The sequence below is a fragment of the Balaenoptera physalus genome, assembly GCF_965194825.1.
Source record: "Balaenoptera physalus genome assembly, chromosome: 10".
In the NCBI taxonomy this organism is placed as follows: domain Eukaryota; kingdom Metazoa; phylum Chordata; class Mammalia; order Artiodactyla; family Balaenopteridae; genus Balaenoptera; species Balaenoptera physalus.
In genome coordinates this window covers 109,430,153-109,457,673 of record NC_138889.1, presented here as the reverse complement: position 1 = coordinate 109,457,673, position 27,521 = coordinate 109,430,153, and the positions used below count along the sequence as shown (strand labels likewise).

General features: G+C 41.4%; 1 protein-coding gene across 7 annotated transcripts in view; it reads right to left on the bottom strand.

Annotated features, from left to right (window-relative positions):
• PPP6R3 (protein phosphatase 6 regulatory subunit 3) overlaps positions 1-27,521 on the bottom strand; it is a 129,071-nt gene that overhangs the window by 74,537 nt on the left and 27,013 nt on the right. For 2 of the 7 annotated variants that reach the window (XM_082476444.1, XM_082476445.1), the window contains exon 3: positions 15,837-15,989. The exons of the other annotated variants lie outside the window; for them this stretch is intronic. The gene's annotated coding sequence lies outside the window, so the exon portion shown is untranslated. The remainder of the gene's footprint in view (positions 1-15,836; positions 15,990-27,521) is intronic. 7 annotated transcript variants of the gene reach the window in all.

Genomic DNA, 27,521 nt, shown 5'->3' with positions numbered 1-27,521 from the left:
GTACTTTACAGAAAAAGTTTAGCATCCCTTGCTCAAGAGGAAACAGAGTGCTGACTAACACATTCCTTTCTGCCATCTCTGAACCCACACGGGCATGCCCCCCACAGTCCTCACAGCCTGCCCGGAGGGGCGGAGCCATGTGGTGTCAGGCGGGACTGTCTACCAGATCCATCCTCTCCCTTCCTTAGGCACTCACCTAGACCGTGTCCCCAACTTCTTGGGCAGGTAGGTACGGCCACATTACACAGTTTTCTCCAATGTGCTGTGAGCCATAAAAAATTCCATGTGCTCCCCCCGGCATCTGGCTGGATGTTGATGACAAAAAAGGCCCTAAGGGACAGCAGAGCCAAAAAGGAAGGTGCCTCCACCCCCAAATCACTGCGTGCAAGACCGCTGCCTGCCGATCTGAGAGCCTGTCCTAGGCCGGGTTCCGATGAGCCATCGTACACACCTGGCCTGTATCCCAGCAGGATGGCCGACCTGACCAACCAGCTCCTCCAAACTCCTGAGCCCACGACACAGTGTGTTATTATACTTATTTTATTATACACAAGAAAAGGAATTCTTGAGCAACTATCTGTTTTAAAATGCCTAACTCCTTTCGCTTTCCACTATCCTAAATTAGAATAGCATTTTTCAAATCAGAACACCTTAAAATATACATTTCCACAGTGCGTTTTCTTTAAATTGGGTAGGTATACTACCAACTTAAAAATAAAATATAACCACAGTAGACTCTTAAACATTATGTATTCTATCTTTTAGCCAAACAGCAAATTGACTGGAAATGAACAGCACTGGTAAATTAGTTACCCCTGGCTTGGCCCTACTTCTATTTGTGCCCTTTGAAGTCAAATCAAGCTAGGTATGAACTAACTGTTACAAAGTTCAGCTGCCCAGGGCCCTGAGGTAAATGGAGTCCTTTAAAAAATGTAACTAAGATACTCTGAAAAAACTGAAAAAAGTCAGAACTTCAACAGCTCACTTTTAGTAAACATAAATACACTTTAAAATTCTTAACCTAGGTATACTTCAACAGGATTTAGAAATAAGAGGGGATACAATTTCTTGCAGAACCAATTCACAGGCTTTTAAATCAATACTGACAAAGAGAGAAATGGTAAAACCAAACTACCCTCCATCTTTCTGCAAAATCCTAGAATTGTTTTATAAGTTGGATGAGGTACCTTGAAAATAGGGTTTTCTCCACAAGGGCTGAAGAGTATGTGGGCAGGAGTTAACTGTTACTTGATGCCACAGAGGACAACCTCTGCTATGCTCAGCCTTCCTCATAACTGAAGACACAAGTGAAAATTATCACCATATATGCATAAAATAGGACCAAAGGATCCATAAATCTACTCGTCATAGATCAACTGCTTTAATTAAAGGTCCTGTGAAATTAATAAAATATCATCCTTCTTGGAAGCAAAACCTGGGCCACAGTACCTTTATTTCAAAAGCAGTTAAGCAGTGACACTTTGTTTCTGAAACAAAAGGTGCTACCTTGTCTCTATGACACAGGACCTGGTATGGTGATGTGGTTAAATCACGTGCAAGAGGTTTGAGAAGGACGTCAGTGCCTCCGCAGAATCTGCCAAGGCTCTGCTGGTAGAGTATATTCAACAGGGCCCAACTGTGGTTTATGTAAACCACCTACAACCACGTGCTTTCATCAAATAAACATCATTTTCTCCTCAAACTTTGTTAGGACTCTTAAGCATCTAAACAAACTGGATTCCAATGCTGGCTCCACAACTGCCTGGCACTGAGGCCTCAGGAAAACCACTTCACCTCTCTAAGCCCCAATATCCTCAAACAAGTAAACCGGCTGCGAGTAGATGAGAAAGGCCCGGTCTGGTGGCTGGGACATATCGGCACTCAGCACCTGGAAGCTTCTGTGTAATCAACATACCACCCCCTTGAAGTCAAGTGAGCTTTAAACCAGTGCTACCAGACTTCCATGGGGTCTTATGAAAACACAGTCTCAGATTCCGATTGAGGAAAGCAGGGATCAGGCCCGAGATTCTGCACCTCCAGCAAGTCCTCAGAGGCTGCTGCTGTCCTGGGTTTAAACCACTGCTGATCATTTGTAATAAACTGCAATAAGTATATTCAAAATCATCATGTAACCATGAGAAACAGAGGAAAAGCCTACTATACCAACACGTGACTGTCATTTATTTCAGAAACTCCCTGTGGACAAGCTGGTATTAGTGGGTTTTCCTTCAATGTAACAGAAGCAAAACATAACACTTTCCAACAGAGGCCAGAAAAAATGACACCATGAACACACTAAAAGGTAAACTATTAAAGAGCTCTGGAGAGGGAAACTGCTGATGGTCCCGCCTACAAATGAGAAGGAAACTGTGGAAATGACAAAGAAAAACTTTAATGAGTTTAAAATACAAAATCCCCTATTCGTATGTACTAACTGCCTAATTTTGGCAATCTTCTATCCAAGTGGGGTAAACTGTACTCTGTAAAGCCCAAGTCTGCAAACTGCTATCAATGGTGGAAAACCTGTACCCAGGAATAGCTGGCCCAGGGCACAAGGTTCAAAGATTCAAAAAGAGATTCAAAGATTATGAAGAATCTCAAGACAGCAGTTGAGCCTGAAAGCTAACGTTTCTGGGTGTGGGCCCCGTGGGACTACAGGCCGCACACCCGCGAAGCCAGCCTCCGGTATGCCATTCCGTAACTGGTCCACTTCAATCCCCAAGATCCCATACCCTAAATACTTCCTCGCATGCTCCAGTCTTGCAACAAACATGCACAACATACATCCAGTTTAGATAGCTGCAGTCACCTAAAGTAAGAAGTACAACCTACACAAACATGAGAAGTAGCTGCATCCACCTAAGATAACACAGGGGGAAAGACTTTAAGACAACAAAATGTGTTACAAATTTTTAATACTACTTCTTTTAGATGTGCTATGAAGGGAATATTTATAATACAAATTTTTTCTGGGTCTTATACAAAGGCATGCAAGCACATGCTCCCCAAGTTCAAATCCCTACACACCTCAGTCTGCCTGCAGCACTCTCTAGAGGCCCCGGCCCTCAGCACTACAAGGAACGCAACACCTCCACTGTCACCTGAGCTGGTGCTAACAGAAACATCACTCAAGCCACAATGTGAGCCACATGTAAGTTTAAATTTTCTAGCAGCCACACCGAAAAGTAAAAGAGAAACTGGTAAAATTAATTTTAAATGTATTTATTTAACCTCATACAGCTAAACATTATTATTTCAACATGTAATTCTTTTGGTACTAAGTCTTCAAAATCTGGGTGTTTTGAAACTTCATAGCACATCGCAATTTGGACCAGCCACATTTCCGGTGCTCAAGAGTCACATGTGGCCATACGGGACAAGACAGCTAAAATCGTATGATTGCTACAATTATGATTCAAAGTTTCTCTCCTGGTACTAAAATATCTTCCCCATCTCCTTCCACAGCCAAAGTCAATAGTTACCCACCTTTTCCACACAAGGGCCAATGTGGGATGGGTGGGGAGAGGCTATGGGCCACGGTTTTCCTTTCTTTTAAAATATAAACATACCTGGGAAATCATGTTTATTCTCATATATATATACACACACACATATATATATACATATAAAAGAAACAACTTGGACATTCTTAACTCAAAAAAGTAGGTCACAAGAAAACTAGAACTGTTTTTTAGCCTCTAATTTCTAGGAATATTTGTAGGGATAAAAGGTAAAATTTCAAATTCTTTACCTTGTGATAATGGAGAATGCTAGCTTGAATCAGGAGGGCTACAAGTGGCTCATTACGGGTATAAATACACCTGGCCAAATTTTAAAATAGGTACATGTCTCTGGGAATTTATTTCATTTTCTAAGTTAATTCAAAAATATTATGATGAAAAATAAAATGCCCAGGTCACTCAAACATGTTGGGAAACAATGATGTTTGATTAATATAAAAAAATAGACTCCCCACTGGTCCCAGAGAAAACTGAGTCTTCACTGCCTCCATTCAGGTTCAAAACAACGTGTTTATTACCCCACGAGGGGCAGGCACATTTACCCCAAACCTTTGGCCGAGTTTCCCAGCAGCCTGGGAACAGGGTGTAGTGAACAAACCGAGCTGCTGAAAGGCTGTTCTTACTGGCTCTCCTGCTTCTGCCAGTGTCCAGACACCTGGAGTTGCAGGACCCCTGGGCTTGGATTCAGGTGTGTGGAGAACTGAGTTGGGCCACGTATAACAAGACCCAAATGGGGGAACAGCTAGGCTCAAGAAGGGTTGGTGGTTGCCACTCTGTACACTGAGAGCAGCAGGCCACCAGGAAGGGACAGAGAAGAAAGTATCTATAAATAGCAGAGTGCAGAGTCACTCTGAAGGGAGGTCAGCTCTGTGTTATAAGTTAACGATAAACTCCCCCCAACAGCAACGCTCAAGGCCTAGGCAAAAGCTATAATTTTCACACGAAGAGGCAGAAACATGCAACATCGAGAAGGAGTGACAGTTGGGCTTTGATGGCAGTTCTCTTTAAGTACTAAGGAAAAAGATCACAAAGGACTGGTAAGTCTACCCAGTAGCTGCCTGTCCATTCTTAGCAAAGGTATCCACCTCACACAGTTGTCCCTGCACCCCCACCCGAACACTAGACTAATCAAATCAAGTATCAGAGTGCCAGTTAGAGATAACGAATTTCTTTAGAGGAAAGGGCAATACAAACTCAGGGCCAGTTTTGTTGTATTAGCTCTGAAACTGCTTCTTCCAAAGAACGTATCAAAAGCAATCAAGTTTCTACCATCCAGATGTTGTAGACGCTTTTCCCAGTTTTAATTTGTAATTTTCTTTGATATTTCAGCTTTTCAGAGTAGCAAATAAAGGAGTAAAATCCACTTAATATGCACTATATTAATCAACAGGTACTTTTAAAGCACTAATATGCACTGTATTGGGGAATGCAGGAGTAATATGATAATGGTGCCTACTTCCTTGAAGAATATAATAAAACTGAGAACAGAGAAAATACGGAAAATAAATGGCATAAACTCCAAACTTGTTCTGTAGAAAAGGAGCTCAAGGGAGGGGAGCCTGGGCAGAAAAGACTTGGCTGTAAATGAGGCCTAAGCTGGGCCTCGAAAGACAGGTAGGGCTCAGCAGGTGATCCTACAAGCATGGAGGACAGACCCTGGAGCTTCAAGAAATTCACAGCAGGGAGAAGGCCCTGATGACAAGAAGAAAGAGCCTTTCGGAAGGCACTAGGAAAGGTTAGGCAACGCAAAGCCAGCTCTCAAAGAACCATGCACGAACGCACAGCAGAGCCGGGCAGGCTTGCTGCAGAAGCGAGGGAGGGAGCCAGTCTGTTCTAACTGAGATAAATGCACATTAAAATAGCTATAGCAAAGATTAACACAGTATATAGAAACAAATGACTCAAGAGAAGTAGAGGAAAATGACACAGAGGAGATGAAATTTAGGCTATGGCAAGTACATTTTCAATAGACTCTGTACTCCCACAAAGGCGGAGAGGGGAAGAGGTCTAACCTGTTCCTGGAACAGCCATGTGTTTGAATATGACTAAAATGTGGGATAGGGAAGGGAGTGCTGAAGACAAGACCACTGAGGTGGGACACTGAAGTCAGGTGAGACAAGGCAAACGAGCAACAAGATGAGATCTAGAGTTTAAATGTTGTCAACGTGAAAGATGGACTGGACAGGGGTGAGCCTAGATAAAGAGCGGTGACCCAGAGACCGTTTTAAGAACTCACAGAGGACGGCGAGGCCCTACAACAGCCTCTACTCTGAAAACCAAGTTATTCCCTAAGAGATTTCACATTAAATTATTATCCCCCCTCCAGTTTCACCCATAATTAATCAAAGCCTAATTTTCATGTTTTTTTCATTCCTAGCTGTACTTAGGTATCAGATGATACAAATTTATGGATTGCCCTTGGAATTCTGAGCTATCTGGGAAACACATGATCCTCAGAAAACAAATGCTTACCCACACCCTGGGGCTAACTCCAGATACACCTCTAAGATGCTGTGGACAGGCAAGAGGTGCGATCTTAATCGCCCACTTCATTTTTACATTTAAACAGCCAACTGCCAATCAAGAAAAGTTCAGCCTCACTTTTGTCACAGAGTCCACACTAAAGTACAGTGATGTGTCCCTACAAGTTCTCATTATGAAAACGCAAGTGGACATGAATTTCTGTGCGTAATTTCCACAACTTCAAAAACTTCAATACGAGTATATGCAAAGCATGACTTATTTATACTAAGAACAAGATTTTTTTTAAAGTGAGACTAAGGGGTTGGAAAGAAAAAAGACAAGTAATGAGGATGACACAATGGTAATCAGGTTGTTTGTTTGTTTGTTTTAAATACTTATTTATTTAATTGCACAGGGTCTTAGTTGTGCCATGTGAACTCTTAGTTGCGGCATGCATGTGGGATCTAGTTCCCTGACCAGGGATCGAACCCGGGCCCCCTGCATTGGGAGTGCGGAGTCCTATCCACTGTGCCACCAGGGAAGTCCCGGTAATCAGGTTTTTGCCAGGAGCCTTGTTAGAGATCAAAGCAATAAAGGCAAAGAAAACCTAGCTGGATCTAGGTGTCTATTCTGTGTGTGTGTGCACACACACATGCACACACACGTGCCCACATACTGAAAGGGAGGGTGTAGTGTAGGTAAGAGAACATGACAAAAGTCAAATCAGAAAATTCTAAGTAGAGGGTTTTCCATCTCAAGCATCCAGAATTCTCTGAATCTCTGAAACCAGGCAGAGCTGTCAACAAATCTGACTCAAATATCAGAAAGAAGCGACATGTAACTGGAGAGCCAGAGGCAACGTGATGCGATTAGAACACCTGTTACCTGAAATAATCCAAGAGTTCCTAATCTAAAACTGTAGGGATGGGAATTCCCTGGTGGTCCAGTGGTTAGGACGCATCACTTTCACTGCTCGAGCCCAGGTTCAATCCCTGGTCAGGGAACTAAGATCCTGCAAGCCGTGCGATGTGGCCAAAAAATAAATACAATAAATAAAAATGCAGGGAGGAAGATTGGTCCTAAGCAAGTCAGGAACAGTATGAAAACAGCAGAGCTAGAAAGAGAATTCTATACTAACACAGGGCAGGGAAAAGCCTTGGAAAATCCAACTCGCCCATGTTTTTACTAAGTGAAATCAGTTACATGCAGTTTGTGAGTCACCCAACTTGAATCAAGTGACTGGCTACTTTTTTATTCATATGTCCGTTACAGACAAGATGCCCAACGAGAACAGCCTTTCCAAATCAGAAATTCTAGAGCATATTGAGATGCCATTGAAAAAAGGGCAAAAAGAAACAAGCTTCAGTTTAAGAATGAGCTAACTATCCTGGTTAATTTGGAGTTATAAGCAACTCTGTAACAGAAGACAGACATGGCAAATTGGTCACAAATTTTAAAGCTCCCCCCCCCCCATTTTTTTTAACCTTCGATCTTCCTTGCCCAGCAAACTTTAATCAGAATGTGTATAAGGAGGACTTCCCTGGTGGCGCAGTGGTTAAGAATCCGCCTGCCAATGCAGGGGACATGGGTTCGAGCCCTGGTCCAGGAAGATCCCACATGACACGGAGCAACTAAGCCGAGCAACTAACTACTGTGCCTGCGCTCTAGAGCCCGCAAGCCACAGCTACTGAGCCCGCACGCCTAGAGCCTGTGCTCCACAATGAGAAGCCACCACAATGAGAAGCCTGCGCACCGCAACGAAGAGTAACCCCTGCTCGCTGCAACCAGAGAAAGCCCACGTGCAGTAACGAAGACCCACGGCAGCCATACATACACACATACAGACAGACATACAGACATAAATAATGTGTATAATCATAAAGCATTTAGGGCTATCTCAACAGTCCCTAGACTAGCAGTAATAACCTGTCAACCTCCAGGAAGTGCTTTCCGTCAGGAATATTTTACCAGCAAAGCAGACTCCTGGACTGCTGAGACTCTGCTCAGGAGCCCAAGCTCAGTGTAGAACACGAGACGTGAACACTGCTTACAGCCTTTACAGATCCTTAATCTCTTCGAGCTATTCCACAATAACGGTAAATGGTCTGATACGGCAACTTTCTATTAAAGGAGGAAAAATGACTAATAGCAGCTCACAATTATTAAGTGCCTACCATATGCCAGACTCTGGGCTTGATGATTTTAGATACATTATCTGTACCTCACAACAACCCTTCAAGGTTTCGCTCTCATTTGCAGATGCAAAAACTAAGATTCTAGGAGGTGAGATGATCTACCAAAGACCACAGCTAGTGAATAAGCTGGCCAGAGCTGGGACTCAAGCCCAGGCCCATCGCGCTCCCAAGTCTGTGCTCTTCCCATCACGGCACGGAACACCCGGTGAGCGACCGGTCCCAGTAGCAGTCATCAAGAGCACAAGCCAGTCCCAGGCCAGCCTGCGGAAGGGAAACAGCAGCAGGCCAACCTGCCATCTAATGGCTCTTGGGATACACTCATGGACGGGAACCCCATGTCTTCATGGGCAGGGAAAAGAATCACTTGACAGACAAGCCCAAAGAGCGTGGGTGGTGACACTGGAGGAGCTCAGCTCTTGTGGCCAGTGGCGCTATCAGAGCTGATAGACCAGAATGCCACAGGTTTGTCCAAATGCACAGAAAACACGAGTGAATCAGCATTCAAAAACCATCTGACATGATGAAACCAAGAGAAATTTACTTAACATGGTTAAATGTAAAGTCCTTTTAAAATAAAAACTGAAAAACATGACATGTGGTGGGGGGTAGAGGTTGCCAGGCCTAAGAAAACTGTTAAAGAAAGAAACAAGTCCAAAGATTTTAGTTAATTATAAGCTCTACATAAAGTTGTATTATGCTGTGACTAACAACCAAGTAACCCTCAGAATGTGTCATAGATTAACCGCGTCTAGGACCACAGGAGATACTAACCCTACTGAAGCCTTCCCTGGGCAGATCAGCTCATGCCAAGCAATATCATATCCTGTTCTGGGGCAGATGAAGAGACTGCCAACCACAGGGCACCCAAAGAGGACCAGGGTGGCAGAAGGACTTGCCACTTGGAGTAAAAAATAACTAGCTTTGAATATCTCAAAGCTCTTTTATACTATCACGGACAGTGCCCAAGGGAAAAAATGAGAGCCAGTGAGTGAAAAGGACAGATTATCTGTCCTATCTGTGAGCAGAAGATGCAGGAACTTGCTAAAGGTTAGGAGCACCAACACCTTCAAGACCCCAAGGCTGGAGGTGCTCTGGAAGCCTGGATGATTCTCGACGAGGGCAACGACAGACAACTTCCCGTTCTGGACAGAAAGACTCTATTAAGTGATCACCACATTGTTTTATGAATTTCTTCTCAAAGTCTATGTGATATAAAAGGCATGGCTACCTTTGGGCTGACATGGAGTCTCAACAAGAAAATAGCAAAGGATTCTGCAACCTTCCAGATGCTTAGTGGGTTGAAACCCACACAATTCTCTACCCTTCTGGAAGCTCTAGAAAAACAACAATAAAGGACAAAGAAAAGGAAACAACAGCCAAGGAGAATGCCAACAAATTTATGAAAGACAGAAAATGGAGAAACAATTCAGGAAGTCCAACATCCAAGTAACAAAAGTTTTAGAACATATTATATAATTCACCACTAAAACCTCCCTTGTCAAAAAATGTTTTTTCTCAGAGCATAAAGAAGTGACTCTCCCCTTAAGACCTACATGTAGCACCACGTTGAGTGGTAAAAGATCCTTTAAGACACAGTGTGAAAGTCCGTGGTATCGGAGATTAAAAAAAAAAAAAAAAGAGTATCTAAACTCTTCTAGTGAGGAAAAACTTATAAAAGGACTGGAAATCAGAATGACATCAGCTTCCTCAACAGCAATTCTAGAAAAGAACATTTTTAGACCCGGAAGGTCTTAAAGATTTATTCACAGTTTCTTGAGGAAGCTACTGGATGGAGAATGGGCTTCACTAAAGCATGGCAGTAAGCCATGAGGGGAAGACACGGAATCCATGAGACCAGGGATCCAACACACAGAGAAGCAAAGATGACTCCCAGAAGGGGGGACACCTGCAGCTACAGACAAAGTCAAGAGGAACCAGTTTGGAGTAAACCATGAGGCAGAGGGCTCTGGAAAGGATATGTCCAAGGAAGTGTATTGCCAGATGTATGTTACCATGTTGAGAAGGATTCTGCAAATAAAGTCAGAGACTTAGGGATTAATTAACCAAAATATACATACTTTTATTACTGATCTTAACCAAAGTTGTGCTTTAACTATGTTGGGAGATGTGAGAGGGAAAGAGCTATGCATGTAAGAGCTAAACCTTAATCTTCATAGTTAGAAGTAAGATAGATTAGAAACTGCTACCTACAGGTATATAATTTAGAAATGTACAAGGAAGTAAAGATGAGGAAACAGCTAAGAGATGGAGGTAGCAGCTCCTAGTGAGTAAGTAACTCACTTACTCACTAGGGGCTGGGGATGAGGAGGGGATAGGATGGGAAAGATGAAAGAGATGATTGTTATTTTTTGTTATAAATCTTGTGATACCATTTGACTTTTTAAACTATGTACCTATGTAAGCTATGTACCTATGTAATAAAATAAAATAAAAAATTATGAAAAGAAAGAAAATATAAAGCAGCACAATCCCTGGCATTTAGGACGGGCTCTATAAATATAAGCACAATCTAAAATTAGGGTATTATAAAAGACTATCTAACAGAAAGACTATGAGGTGACTACATGCACTTAAGATTCCTACGTACAAAAAACAAAGAAATAGAAAAATCCAACCAACAGCAAAAACCACAATGGTACCTTTTCAGTTTAGGTCCTTTCCCACCCCATTTTTTCTGCCATGAGTGTGTGAAGCAACTTCAGAGACCTAGGACACCTCGGGGTACCGTACTGAGATTGCCAAATCTGGTCTGCCACCTTTTTTATAAATACAGGCCCTGAGCGAAGAATGGTCTTTACCTTTTTAACTGTTTGGGGGTGGGGGTGGGGGAGTATCAAAAGGACGATACTTCGTGACTTGTACAAATTCTATGAAATTCAAATTTCAGTGACCATAAAGTTTTAACAGAACACAGTCACACCATCCTTTACATTCCGTCTCTGGCTGCTTTTACACTACCAGGGCAGAGTTGAGCAGTTGTGACAAGAGACCACATACGGTGCTATCACTTCGCACTGCAGCTGGGCACTCTCGACATCGCAGTGACACGGGTATAACTCAACAGTGCTCAGAGTGCCATATGCTGTACTACAACATTTTATTATTGTAAGTGCACACCCAACATGTCAAAACAAGAAAAGAAAATCTGGACTTCAAATGTTGTGTTTTTAAGGTACAATGGGATGTGAACTATTTTGTTATGAAATTAGATGGCAAAGCACTGTTTATTATGCAATCATACCATCCCTGTGCTAAAACAATACACCATATGTCGACATTACCAGACTAAGCAGTCATCACAGTATTCCCAACTCACAAGAAAGGAACAGTCAGAAAAGTCAGAAAATGTTAAATGGAGTATCTTATTACAGGAGAATTTCTTCACGAAAATAAAAAAATGAAAACAAAGCTTCAATCAAAGCTGGTTTCTAAGGTGGCTTGTTAATAAGTTAAAGAAGCCAATGATGATTTTCCTTGATTCTTGATGAGTTTAAGATCTGAGTGTTGTCATTTATTTGAGGAGTTTGAAGTGATGAAGAATTAGCTTCTATGAAAAGTGCACGTGAAAACAGCTACAGGCAGAATATTGTCAGAGAAGCTAAGAAAAGATGAAATCACTACAACGTGCAGTAGAACCTGCCATGATGAGCTACAACTGATGGCGATAAAATTGTGTGTAGACAGAAAAAGGCTTCATTGGACAAATTCACAAAACTTGTGACAATGTAAAGTGTTTAAAGCTTATAGCTATTCCTTCTTTTTTTCATAAGCAGGTACTTCGGGAGGTTTTTTTTTGATCCCTCGCATGTTACTGAACCAGTAATGTCAACAGTGAACTTAATTTACTCTCATGGACTTAACCATCACTAGTTTCTGACTTGTTCTATCACACTGTAGTTTAATGGCTTACAACAAGTAACGTTGGGGCTTCCCTGGTGGCACAGTGGTTAAGAACCCGCCTGCCAATGCGGGGGACACAGGTTCGATCCCTGGTCCAGGGAAGATCCCACATGCCGCAGAGCAACTAAGCCCGTGCGCCACAACTACTGAGCCTGTGCTCTAGAGCCCACAAGTCACAACTGTTGAGCCCACGAGCCACAACTACTGAAGCCTATGCACCTAGAGCCCGTGCTCTGCAACAAGAGAAGCCACCGCAATGAGAAGCCCGTGCACCGCAACAAAGGGTAGCCCCCATTCACCGCAACCAGAGAAAGCCCACAAACAACGAAGACCCAACGCAGCCAAAAATAAATAAATAAATTTATTAAGAACAAAAAAAAAGGAAGTAATTTTTTTTTTTTTTTTTTTTTTTTTTACTACTTTTGGAGCTTAGAGCCAAGGCTGAAATTTTTCTGAATGAGAACAACACTCAACCACTGCTACTGAACCCTGAATGGCTCTGGAAATTCACCTTTGCTGAAGTGCTACCTGAAGTTAAAATAGTAAGTGAGATGCCCATTCCCATACAAATTTGCAGTCGATATATTTTCAAACTACAGTTACACAGCACTTTTCAGAACTTAATGCAAGTGTGAAGGAAATTTCCCTATTCCAAAATCCATTTAGTTATGCAATTGAAGAGCTTTCACCTAACCTTCCACTGAAAATGATTAATCTACAAAGTAATGACATGCTAAAAGGCAAATAAAGAGAAGAACCTAATGGAATTCTATAAATGCTTTATGCCTTCTAAGTGAAGAATATACTCAACTAAAATCATACGTGCTTGTGGGCTGGTATCAGAATGTGGCAGTACCTACATGCATAAAAAGACATTTTCAAAGATGAAATATGTAAAATCTCACTACGGATCAGCATTAATAGATTAGATGAACATTTTCAAATAGACTTTGATGAGAGGGGAACTCTACCTTCAAATGCCATTTAAATGAAACGTTATCCCCCTAGAAAAAGAACTTCATTCTTCTCATTAATAGATCTGTATCACAGAAAGCTGAACTCAAGTATTCTTAGATTTTGAATTTCATCAATAAAATCTGGGAAAATTTATTTCTCTTTTGTCATGTAAGTACCTTCATAATATCCTCTTTTTTGCCTCTTGGTCTACAAAACCTAAACGTTTACCTTCTGGGCCTTTGCAACAAAAGTTGAGTTTGATGATCCCTGGTCTAAAGGACCTTATACCTGCAGTGCTGCACCTCTTTGGAAATCCTTCTCAACTACCGGGCATTGATTATAGGACACTGGGAGCCTCTTGGGTAACTTCCTAAGAGAAGAGTTCACCCACCCTAGTGTGGAACAGCATGGTAATGAGCAGAGGGGAGTACAAGAAGAAAAAAGAATATAGTTAAAGGTAAGGAATTGTTTTATAAGCTACCAAAGCTAAGAGTTTCTATCAGCAAAGAAAAACAAAAACAAACAAGAGAAAGAGCGCGTGAGAAATAAAGGGAGAGTTTTAAAACTGTTATCCTGAGAAATGCCTCTGAAATTTTAGCTCCTACCACCAAACAATTAATGACACCTATTACATAAAATGTACTAAAGACATAAAGTAGAAGTGAAAACTCCTTGCTCAGGAGTGCTTAAAATCTACTTAAGGAAAAACAGTAATCCTAAAATAATTTAATGATATACTCTAAGAGTTCACAAAGGAATGACCACAAAGGGACTGACTGGACCAACACAGAAAGGTTTTACAAAAAAGGTGGAAAGAGAGCTGAGCCCTGGAAGGCATAAAATCAAATACACAGAATAATAAAATCGTATGATGGGGGTGGGCAAAATGGATGAAGGGGATACAAAGTTATAGTTACAAAATAAATAAGTCATGGGATAGAATGTACAGCATGGTGACTAAAGTTAATAATACTGTATTGTATATTTGAAAGTTGCTAAGAGAACAAATCTTAAAAGTTTTCGGGACTTCCCTGGTGGCACAGTGGTTAAGAATCCGCCTGCCAATGCAGGGGACGCGGGTTCGAGCCCTGGTCCTGGAAGATCCCACATGCCGCAGAGCAACTAAGCCCGTGCGCCACAACTGCTGAGCGCGTGCGCCACAACTACTGAAGCCCGTGTGCCTAGAGCTTGTGCTCCACAGCAAGAGAAGCCACCGCAATGAAAAGCCCGCGCACCGCAGTGAAGAGTAGCCCCCATTCACCACAACTAGAGAAAGCCTGTGCACAGCAACGAAGACCCAATGCAGCCATAAATAAATAAATAAATTTATTTAAAAAAAAAAAGTTTTCATTACAAGGAAAAAACATTTGTAACTATGTGTAAGGATGATAACTAATAACTAGACCTACTGTGGTGATCAATTCTCAAAATATAGAAATATCAAATCATTATATTGTACTCCTGAAACTAGTATGTCAATTATACCTGAACTGAAAAAAAAGCTAATATGTGTAATACTATAAAGAGTTCTAAAAATTAGTTTTGAAATCCAGCATCACAATAGAAAAATGGATAATCGTTTTAACTATAAATGAATCTGACAATCAGATCATAGTTTATCACTGCATGCTACTGGACTTCTTATATCTGAACCCTCAACTGAATTCTCCACTCAGTCAGGCAGGTAAGAAACTGAAGAGTTCATACCTACGGGTTAGAACCTATCCCAAGGCAGAGGAAAAAGAAGGGCTGGGCCACATGAGCAAAAACAAACAAACGAAACCATATGAGACAAGGTGCCCAGAGTGAATGACTACTTAAAGGGAACTCTCCCCATCAGGATTTATACAGAATAATATGAAGATAAAAACTGGACAAATCAGAACCTTTCTACAAGAGTTGGTGCTTCACTGTGTAAGCAGAGGGGATGTTGAGGAAGAGTTATTCCCAAGGGGCTGGAGGTGGGGGAGAGCACAGGCAAAGTGGCTTACTGCCTAGGAAAGATTCCGGCCTGGGGATTAGAAGCAGAGACCTGTTACAACAGAACAACTATAGTATCTCCTGAGACAGTGAAGCCTGAAAGGTAGATGATTAAACGGTTTATGCCCACCTGCTCCTCCAGTTACTATGGAACAAATGAAATTGGATTAGGTATGTGTGCATATCCCCAAAAAGGTCCTACTAGGCCACTTTCTATTAAGTGCCAACTGACCCAAAAGTCAAATATGCAAAGTAAACCTCTGGTGTTTCACAAAAAAATTCAGTGAAGAGTTGCAAAATGACAGCAATTAAGACTCAAAAGAGTCAGATGGCTGGCTAGAAGCCAGATGTCCTTTGGCTGGTATAAAACAAACACAAATCTCTCTCTCTCTCTCTCTCTCTCTCTCTCTCTCTCTCTCTCGCACGCGCGCGCGCGCACACACACACACACACACACAGAGCCAAGTGACCTAGAAGCAGCAGCTGGGTCTCTACTAGCAGTCTTTCTCTGGCATGCTACTTCAGCTTGCTAGGCCTGTCTGGTCCTTAGGGCCCAGCTCAATCCCACCCCAACCTCCATCCCCTGGAAACTGGGAATCCCATGGGTGCTGCAGATTCTACGACATACCAGAGCAAACTACAGAGGCTGTTATTTAACTTCCTAAAAATACCACAGAGCCAGGTTGTACCTGGTGATGACCCAGACCAGGTCCACCTAGACTCCAGGGTCTCAAGACAGAAAACTCTTTCCTTGATGTAACTCATGGAAGGAAACTCCTCATAATCTTAGTGACCTTACCTTTCAAACCAAGTTTAAAAATTAAAAGAAATGTTTTCTTTTCTGTGGCTCCTTGCCCATTACAGGTTATCCTGGCAACAGTTGTCTTCCAATTTACTGCATTAGCAGATTAGCAGAATAAAGTGGGATGGTGGACATGAAACAGAAGTTCCCCTATAAAGAAAAAAAGAGCAAAAATGACAACGTGTTCTCTTTTGTTCGGATGAGAGCTGCCATTAAAGATACTGGTTCAAGGTCTCCGTTCACACACAACTATACCTCAGAGGATTGAAAAGTACCGGCTAACTGAAATTGTTTCTATGTGACACGAGGAAAAAAGGCACTGTCATCCCTCTCCCTAAGCTTTTATCCTACACAAAACAGTAACCCAGAAACAGACATACAGTAAGAGCACTATCAGTGAGCAAATAAGAAAAAATACATATGCTTAACTTTGTCTTATGAAAACATCAATGATATTCTTACTCAACACAGGGTTAAGTACAAAGGCACCATATTTTAAAACAGTAAAACAAATTTTAGAAGTATCTCCCTCTAAATGTCCCCAAGTAGCCCCGTGTAATACCGTTAAACAACTGTAACTTACTAGGAACCATGAGCAGAACATTAAGTTCACTTAAGGACTAGCTGTAGCCGAACCCTGTCTCTAATGTGAATTAACCAGATGCTTCACATGAAAGGACTATAAATTCAAACTGTCTTCCAAGGCACTTCATTTATAACTAAATACTGCAGGAAAAGACACAAACTATGGACAATACACCAATCAGAAATCCTATAAGGATGCAGTCTACAAGGCATCTCAAAATAAATGCCATTTATTTAATGCCTTTGTTCCACAAAATTCACACTACATTGTGATCAACTCAACATTTTCCCTCAAATAAGATAATAAATAGAAACAATGCTAACCACTTGCTAAAAGAAACAAAATGAATCAACAAAAACTGTAACAAACCTAGTTTAAAATGAAGAAAATATTTGATTCTAATATTTGATTTTTGTTTTCTAAACAAAAACTTTAAGAAGTGTTTAATTGATCACCTAAATTTTTGCTTTAAATCATAAGAACAGATCATGTGCCACCACAGTCCTTAGACATGACCAACTTAGCATGTTAGTGTAAAGAGTACATTTCTAAATGTCATAAGTAATTCTAGTCCCATCACAACCACTCTGTGTTAGGGATTCCAGATCCCTTTAAAAAGCCAATGAAGTTATATACTCCACAAAATGCACACACCTGCGCACACGCACACCCATTTGACGTTTAATCTGAGTAGCTGTAGGACCCTCAACTGATCCACAATCTTTTCTCCCACCAGCCAAGATCACCCACTTCTGGACTTCCCTAGTGGTGCAGTGGTTAAGAATCCATCTACTAAAGCAGGCGACATGGGTTCGAGCCCTGGTCCGGGAAGATCCCACATGCTGCAGAGCAAGGAAGCCCATGCACAACTACTGAGCCTGCGAGCCACAACTACTGAGCCCATGGGCCACAACTACTGAAGCCCGCATGCCTAGAACCCGCCCTCCGCAACAAGAGAAGCCACCACAACGAGAAGCCCCCGCACTGCAGCGAAAAGCAGCCCCCACTCGCCGCAACTAGAGAAAGCCCGCGTGCAGCAACGAGGACCCAATGCAGCCAAAAAAAAAAAAGATTACCCACTTCACCCACTTCCAAACCAGTCAGTCAATCACAGGTTCCCAGCAGAGTTGTACCAACCTGCCTGCCTCACTGTGCTGCACACTCCCATCCAGGGAAGCCAAAAGATAAGACAGCTGTCAACCCGTTCAGGGCATCACAAATCCAGGTGCTTATTAAGTTGTAACAAGTATGCTGAGACATAACCCACTTTTCTGGAAAAAGGTCTTTGTTTAATTGTTCAGTCTTTTCCCTTAGACTAATTACGGGAAAGAGTGGATCTATACTATTGATGGTAAGAAATCTGTTTTTTTCTAAAGCGTGAAAATGTGGGAAACAAGATCAAAAGATAGAAAACAGAATGAAATGGTATACAAATGCAGTATTGGGACTCCTGGGTAAAGAATGTATATTGAACACACATTGAAATGCCTCTAAAAGTACAGTAAAAGAACTGTTTTGATTGTTTTGTCTTGCTTTTTAAAGGCATAATCCCAAGAACCAACAAAATTAGGGAGCAAAAGGAATATTGGTTGAAAAAGCTATTTAATGAACACTTAGATTCCCAAATCTCCTTGCCTTCTTCTGCCCTTCCCAACCCCATCAGATGACAGGAGGAAGCCAAAAAGGAGGGTGATTCCAGCACAGCTGAGGGTGGGCCTGCCAGTGAAAACAGAGGGACTGAGTAAACTGCAGAAAGGATGCAGAGACAGGCCCACTCAACTGCCCACCCCACCCCCAGCCAGATTCTCCTACTGGGCTCTGACATTCCCAGCCAGGATGAAAACTGAAAGTGTCTTCTAATCACTGACCTCAAGAAACAAACACCTGAAAATCCTGACACTGGGGACTTCCCAACCAAAGGAGCTCAACTCATCACACTGCTGAAAGGTTCACAGCCACTGAGCCCCCACCCGTGAATGGGGGCTCCAATCAACCACCCTCACTCCAATCTTTTCTTTAAAAGTCTTCATTGTAAACTTGCAGGACAGCTGCAAGAGCAGTACAAGAAGCTCCCACAGAGCCTTCACCTAGATTCACAACTAACCACTGTGTCACTTTTGCTCTTCCACCCATCTTCTGCAGCCATCACATCCTTTACCTTTAAATCGCTCGCTGTGTATTTCCTAAGAACAAGGGTATTCTCTTCCACAACCACAGTCAAAGTCAGGAATGCAACACATTAACTGTCCCATATAGACTCTATAGTCCACGTTCCAATTCTGCCAACTGCTCTACAACGTCCCTTACGGCAATCCCCTTTCACCTCAATCCAGATCGTGGATCACACCTAATGTCATGTCTCCATCTGAAACAGTTCTTCAGCAATTCTCTGTCTTTCATTGGCATCTTTGAAGAATATAGGGTATAAATATCTGGCAGTACTACCACACAAGTCGTAAGTGAGGTTTGTTTTTCCTAGGGTATCACATAAGTAGTAAGATAATGTCTGTGTGTCCCATTATTGGGATTTTGATCAGTTGGTTAAGATGATATTTGCCTCATTTCTCCACTGTAAAATAACCAGTCTCCCCTTAGTAATTAACTAGTAAATAATCTGTAGGAAGATATTTTGAGATTATGTTCTTAAAACATTCACCCAATAGTTTTAGAATCCACTGGCAATTCTTGTCTTCACCAATTGTTACTGACAGTTATAAAATGATGTTTATTTTGTAAATCTACTGTTCCTTCTACCCTTATCAGTTGACATTATAACTCCAGTAAGGTATGTTCCCTTTTTCCCATTCATTCTTTAATTCATTATCAGTATGGACTCACGGATTCTTATTTTATTTATTAATATCACCATTCATTCTGATGCTCAAGTTATCCCAGATTTGGCCAGTGGGAACCCCTTCAAGCAGAGGACTGTGTGCTTTCCATGTTTTTTGAGTATTTCTTTATTTCCTTGCATAACAACATGTTCTAGATTAATCTTGTACATTATCTGCCCAAGCTCTAAAATCACCCATTTCTCCAAGGAGCCCTGGTTCCTTTTAGTGGAGGGTGTGATTTAGAAATGAAGATCTGAGAACTAAGTATGTTCACAGATAGTGAACAAAGCTGAGAAAGAATGGCAATTTCATATGACTCAACTCTGTGTGGTGTGTGTATATACCCCGACTTTAAATGTGAACGAAAACCACGGGTTCTGATAACATCTCAGGAAAGCCTCTATCATGAAACGTAGAGTGCAAAACAAAACAGAAAAATGCAGGATGGAGGAAAGACTATACAAGAAAAAGAGTACGTTAAAAAAATTATCCTCAGAATGATAAGTTAATGTATCCATCAAATTTTAAAAAAAGGGATATTATTTAAAAGGGCACTGAGAATAATTAGCAGACTAATACATTAGGAAAATGACTTCCAACCCAGAAGTCTATACCCAGCCAAACTATCAATCAAGAGTACACAGAAAGTCTCAAAAAACTTAACTCCCACACCCCTTCCTCATAGAAAACTACTAGAGACTGCGCTCCACTAAAACAACAGAGAAACAGAAACAGGAAATTCAATGAAGGAGAGAGGCAAAATGAACTCCCAGGGTCTCAGCAGACAACTGTGTTCCCAGCAGGGAGGACAAGCCGTCCAGTCTGGAGCAGGTAAAAATTTCTTCAAAAAGAAAAAGCTGATGGAATACCTGAACATGTAACTGGCTAAAAGTGTGAGGCTAAATTAGTGATTGACACATTAAAAAAAAAAAAAAAAAGTTGACACAACATTTCCAAGGAAAACCAGAAGTTGTTTAGGAAAAGTATTTGTAATTTACTACTTGACACTATAAATAGCATCCCAAGTAATAATGGATAAATATTGATTTAACCAAAATTGCAATAAAACTGTATTGGAAAGATGGGGAAGACAGAATGTGGGGAAGAGGGTGCAGTGAGGGAAAAAGAGTAAGCTAATTCTTATCTTCCATATCTTTTCAGAAAGGGAAATCAATAGATGTGCTAAAAAAATCAGCAAGCATGCATGTAATTATGAACTCTTCCAGTATGCTCTTCAGACATATGGAGATAAATATGTGTTTTTTAACTGGCTAAAAGAGTTCTAAGTAATATAGTCGCCTTCAGGGAAGGGGGAAAGAGGGAGGGGTGGCTCAAAAGTGCTGTCATCTTATCCAACCTCCTAAAGCTAGCTCACCCTTAACTGGAGATACGCAAAAGTGACAAAATTTTTTTTCAAATAAAATTTTAAGAAGAATGCTAGACTGGGAGGGAGTATTAAATGTTGAGACCAGAGAACTATAACATCAGCTACTCATTAGTTGTGTGACCTAAGGCAAGTCATTTGACCTGAGTATCCATTTCTTCATCTACAAAATAAAGGAGCTGGACTAAGTTAACTCTAAACTTTCTTCCTCTTTCAATAAATTTATGAATCTAATATAAAAATAAAGTAATCAAAGCTTTAGACGTGGTGCCAGTGGCCATGGACAATGGCAAATTAAATTACAGAAAGAATGAAGCAGGACTTGGTGAAATAATAAATGGAGAGGGAAGTAAAATGGGAAAAAAAAATTCTGCTTTAAGCCTGTGGGTCCCAAGAGGGTGCTGATGGTGAAGGAGAAATGAGAAAAGCACTGTTTTAGAAATGAAGACAAAAGAGTTCCTGATCCTGGCCTGGAACGAACTGAACTGACAGTATCCAGACAAACTATGACATGAGCCCACTGGACAAAACCTAACTAAGCTGGAAACAAATGTTTGTGTTAAAAGTTAAAACATACAGAGGATGGTGGAATCCATAAGGATGATGAAAAGTTCTTCCCAAAGAATACAGAAACTGAAAAAGGAGGAATTCTCCCCTCGTATTAAATTACTAGGAAACCATAAGTTTTACATCATGATTAAAGGACAAAAACGAGAAAGGGGCATGGCTAGAGAGCAGACTACTGAAAGGCAGCGGGAGCAGCAGCACAATGTCATACAAGCTGAAGGAGGAAAAATACAGATTTGCTAATAAAGAATATAACACATAGTCCACTAGTTGACGTCATAGTGCATTCGGGCTGCTATAACAGAATGCCATATGTTGGATGACTTACAAACAACAGAAATCTACTCCTCTCACTGCTATAGACTGTGAAGTCCAAGATCACAGCGTCCGTAGTGCCTGGTGAGGACCCCTTCCTGGTTCATAGAGCACAGCCTTTTCTGCGCCCTCGCATGGCAGAAAGGGACGAGGGAACTCTCTGGGGTCACCAATCCCAATCATTAGGGCTCCACTCTCACACCTCATCACCCCCCAAAGGCCTCACTTCCCAACGCCATCACTCTGAGGATTAGGTTTCAACACATGAATGTTAGAGGGGAAACAAACACTCAGCCTATAGCAGTTGATATCATTAGGTTATTCTTTCAGAGGAAATGGATCCAGAGGGGCCCCCTCAAAAAAGGAAAACAAGATTTTTTTTGAAGATAATATACTTTTACTTTTGTATTTATTTTTGCCAATCATTCCTTAAAGGAGCCACATTTTCCTCAATAACCATATAACATAACTCTCTCACAAAGGGTCTCCTCTTTCCACTACTACTGACTGATTAAGGCCAATGAAGAGAATGTAAGAACATAATTATAAAAATATCAATCAAGAATGAGGGCTGGTTTAGCCTAAAACAGCAAAGGAACAGATTCTCAGCTAAAGAGTATCTAAATATGTACTTGCTTAGTCACAGAACTCAAGAATAGCAAGAATGAACGTCTACCCTTACAAACCCTTTGTGCCAGCATTATACGCATGCTTCTCAAACCTCTTAGGTATTATTTCTATTTTCTCATTGAGAATAATAAGAAAGGACACTCCAAATAACCCTTACATGAACACTCTATTTATTTATTTATTTTTTAAAGACTCACTTTGGGGAAAACGGAATAATAACTTGCTCCCTATGCTCTCATATGACTTTTTACCATAAATTCCATGATACTCTTCACAAATGCAAATTGACAAGAGGAAGCCGTAGCTATTACATAACATGCAAGAAAATATTTTCTCCTTGTGTCACATATCATACACAACTAAAGACAACCTCTCAGTTACAGACAGGTGATACAGCCTAGAGCCTGGACCCACAAAAGGAAGCAAGTCTACTCTTATTAACATCAGGGAGCCCTAAGGTAGGCCAGCTCAATCAGAGTATCATTTTAATGTGGATCTCAATGATCCTATCTCTGCAAGTGTGCTCACACATGCTCAAAACACCCAAGTCTAAAGAGATGCAAGATAATGAGATGGGAAGACACTCCATCTCTATGAGGTCTTGCTCACCATTTTATCCTCAATGCCTAGCACACTGTAAATTTAAAAAAAAAAAAAAAAATCCCCCATATTTTGACCACAAAAATCATCAAAAATGAGCACACAAACACTCATAATTGGGAGAAACAAACTAAGTAAGTAACATCGTTTGGATGACTTCAGAGGCATCTTTCAATATATATGTATGTATTTTATATATATATACATAGATACACACAGATATATATGTAACTATCAGCTAACTTCAGAAACACCCATCAATTTAATACAAGCTGTGGCAAGAATACAGGCTTCTAAAGCATTAATCAAAAATTACTGTGACAAGAATGCAAAAAGACTGCTTTTTAAAGTATAAAACACCCAAGGTAAATCCATACTACCACCTTTTAAAAGCAAAATCAGGTACGTAAAGGACTAAGTAAAAACTTTGGCACCTGACTGGATTATGTCATCGTCCGGCTATGCACCCTTATGGACACTCAAATCACTGCCATCATACATGAAAGCCAACCCAATCTAAGTCGCTATTAAAATGGAGCCAAATCATAAATTAGTAAATTAGCATCCAAAGTAAAGCCCAGAAATCCAACGCTGCCTGTTACAACAACAACAGTGTGCAGAGATGTAGAGCAATGGTACAAAAGACTACACGATTCCAATCGCCAAAGCTATACTTAGCTGGCTCAGCCATGGTTACATATCAAGCTTAATTTGATGTAAAAACTTAAACTTCCATAATCCTGAGTACAAAAGCAAGAAAGACATCAAACTTTTTGTAGGGCATCTTAGTAACCAAGTGATTAATATGTGAAATAGAAGTACAGAGACTAGAAAACATGCTAAGCAGCATGAAGATGAATGAATGTATCACTGAAAATTCAACCCAAGGATGGGATTTTCAATTGGCAAACCAAGATAACTGAGAGATGGAAAAGGAAAAGCCCTTCATATAGGCTCTTGGTTACTGTCCTAAAGAATAGATGAAATATGAACCAAGAAAGGGCCCAAGTCACAACTGGTTATAGCACTGCCACAAGCTCTGAGTGATTTTTTTCCTCCTACGTTTAAACACAAACCTGATTTCTAGTTGGCAATTCTAATCATACTCATTAACTCTTGGTGCCCACCACTAACACTTCTAAAGTTCTCAAAAAAAATTGTTTTAAGGTGAATGCTCTAGACCTACACTGTCCAATACAGTAAGCCACCTGCCACGCACAGCCACTGAGCACCTGCAATGCGGCTAGTAAGACTAAGGAACTGGATTTTCAATTTTCTTTTAATTTAAATAGCCACACTGAGCACAGACAAAGAATACCATTTTACTGGGCAGCACTGCTCTGACTCACATTAAAAACTAAGCACAGAATAAACGTTTATGGTCTACAATTTTGGGTAAGTTCACATCTCTAGGCTTCAACTTTCTCAACCAAAAAATGTAAAGAGAGTTCCATTAGATTGTCTCCATGACTAAAAATAAATTAGTGCAGCATATAAATTAAAAGTCTCGGGACTTCCCTGGCAGTCCAGTGGCTAAGACCCTGTGCTCCCAATGCAGGGGGCCCGGGTTCGATCCCTGGTCAGGGAACTAGATCCCTGACCACATGCCACAACTAAAAAGATCCCACATGAGGCAACAAAGATCCCACATGCCGCAACTAGGACCCGAAGGGAAAAAAAGTCTTCATTAAAACTGTTGCAGTGTAATTAAAGCTACACACCCCGGGCTTCCCTGGTGGCACAATGGTTGGGAATCTGCCTGCCAATGCAGGGGACACGGGTTCGAGCCCTGGTCCAGGAGGATCCCACATGCCGCGGAGTAACTAAGCCCGTGCGCCACAACTACTGAGCCTGAGCTCTAGAGCCCGCGTGCCACAACTAGTGAAGCCCACGCACCTAGAGCCCGTGCTCCACAACAAGAGAGGCCACCGTAATGAGAAGCCCACGCACCGCAACGAAGAGTAGCTCCCGCTCACCGCAACTAGAGAAAGCCTGCACGTAGCAACAAAGACCCAACGCAGCCAAAAACCAAATACATAAAACAGAAATCTTTCCAAAAAAATAAAATGAAATAAAATAAAAATATAAAGCCACACAACCACCTCAAAGTTATGGCAGGTGACCTCACCCTGATGATACAAGGGTATCATGTTACTCCTCACTTCACCAAATTTAATGGGGAAGACCAAGAGAATATGGATTCAGTTCAGTCAACCTTTGGGCAAGTAAACTCATCTCTCTGAGCCTGTTTTCATATCTGTAAAATGAGATGAGTAGACTAAACTATCATTTAAGATGCTTCAAACCCTCAACTACTACTTCCCTGTGGCTCTAAGAAGAAATATAAAATATAAGTGAAACCAGGATACTCTAAGAAATGAAGAAAGAGGAATCAATGAATAACCACAGACTCAAACTCTTAAACGAAATTAATTAAATTTAAACAAGATCTTAAAGTAGAGAGTCCCAATGACAGAGAATTTAAAGTTATATTGGGTTGGCCAAAAAGTTCGTTCGGTTTTAAGTAAATATAAACGACACATTTTTCATTTTCATGAAGAACTTTATTGAACAACATATTCACTAACCGAACTTTCTGGCCAACCCACTACAATATCAATGTACTCTGCTGGGAGACTGATTTGGTCTACTAGGGTGTACCCAGTTTTTTGTTTTTGCTTTAAGTCCATATGTGAACACGCTGCTTTCTCCAAAGCAGGAAGGTCAGTAAAACCAGGTTAACGTAGGTGGCAGGAGAACATATAGTGCACAGAGGTTTGTACTGTCCCTTCCCTCACAGAAGGTGGACAAAGGAAGTCTTCCTCCTCCATCAGGCAGCTGCAGTATCATCACCATTGCTACATCCAGCTTTCTCAGACAACATCAGATGCTTGCTTACTTTATCAATGATCCAAACCAAGTAAAACGATGCTCTCACGACAGGAACTATGGTTATTTTTAGATGCAATAAGGCAAACTGGAGTGTGAATTCATCCATGAAGCTGGTAAGATATGTTATACCCATCGTTCCTGTGGTATACAACTCAGAACATATATAAAACAGGACAAGATCCTTTAAAAAGAACCCTAACAGGTATGTGGAGACGGGAATACAGACTAATAATTCATGTGAAGTGTGTTAAAAGGCAGAAAGTCAAGAGAGAATGACAGGCTTAACATCGCTCTTCAAAGGCATATTTTCACATACCTTCTGTGCCTATACCAGACCCACTGATATTTTTTTCCAACCTTTTAAAATGGGGAGAAAGAATCACTCTCAAAGTCCCTGGTTTATAGCATGGTAGAAAAAACAAAACCAAATTCTACTTTTTGAAGAATAAAATGTTTTAGCAGGACTTCCCTGGTGGCACAGTGGTTAAGAATCCTCCTGCCACTGCAGGGGTCGCAGGTTCAAGCCCTGGTCCAGGAAGATGCCACATGCCACAGAGCAACTAAGCCCATGCACCACAACTACTGAGCCTGCGCCCTAGAGCCCGCGAGCCACAACTACTGAGCCCGCGTGCCACAGCTACTGAAGCCCGCGCGCCTAGAGCCCGTGCTCCACAACAAGAGAAGCCACCGCAATGAGAAGCTCACGCACCACAACGAAGAGTAGCCCCCACTTGCCACAACTAGAAAAGGCCCGCGCACAGCAGCCAAGACCCAACGCAGCCAAAAAATAAAACAAGTTTTGGCTGATACCGACTTTCCTTTACACTACAGTTGATTTAACCAGGCCACCACTGATGGACCATTTAGTTTTCAATTTTCACTATCACCAAAAAACGCCAAGGTTCCCAGAAGTGGAACTGCTGGATTAAATAATGTTCATTTCTAATTAGCTGCACAATAGCCATTGGAGGTCAAGGCTATCCACATTCCCACCACCAATGGAGGTATGTATGCCTGGCTCCTCACACCCTTGCCCAACAATGTCTTTTTCTCTTAAGAGCACTGCTCATGTCTAAGAGCCATTTATACTTCACTTTTCTGCCAACTGCCTGTTTATATCCTTTGTTCATTTTTCTCCTGGGCCTGTCTTCTCAATGGTTTGTAGTGGTTATTTAAAAGTAAGAAAAGGAGCCCTTTGTCTCAAAGCATTCCCTCTTCAGCTCATTCCAATCTGGTGTCTATCTGTACCACTCAACTGAAACTGCCTTTTCAAGTCACCAGCGACCTCCAGATGGGGCTAAATCTAAGTGAAACTCTTCTGTCCTCCTCTCAACCTTGTTCTCGGGAGCATTCAGTACTGTTCACCAGGAGACCCTCCTTACTGGCACCTTCTCCTCACTTGGCTTCTTTGAGATCACACCCGCCTTGTTTTCTCACTGGCTACCTCTCGGTCTCCTCCGAGGCAGAGGTTCCCACAGGGTTCAGACTGTGGACACTACCTAGGTACACTCTCCCCAGCGGACTACACTGGCTGGGGTGTCCACTTCCATGTCTTCTACTCACCCTGTTGCCGAAGCAACTGAAACAAGGCCTGGGGAGACCTTAAAAAAAAAAAGGTTTTGTTGAATAAATGAAGCCGTTTCCACGGGTTTTAAAATATACCTCTGTAAACACAGTTGAGATTCAAATTTATAAAACCAATTAAGGCCATCTCTGCACTTCAAACACAGGTACCCAACTATTAGCAGACATTTCCCCTTGGATGTCTTGCGAGCACATTAAATTTAGTATCTCCTAAACGGGTTTTTGCTCTCTATCATACACTGACCACCAACCAAACTCTTTCCTCACTAAGTTCTCCCTGTCCCAGAAAA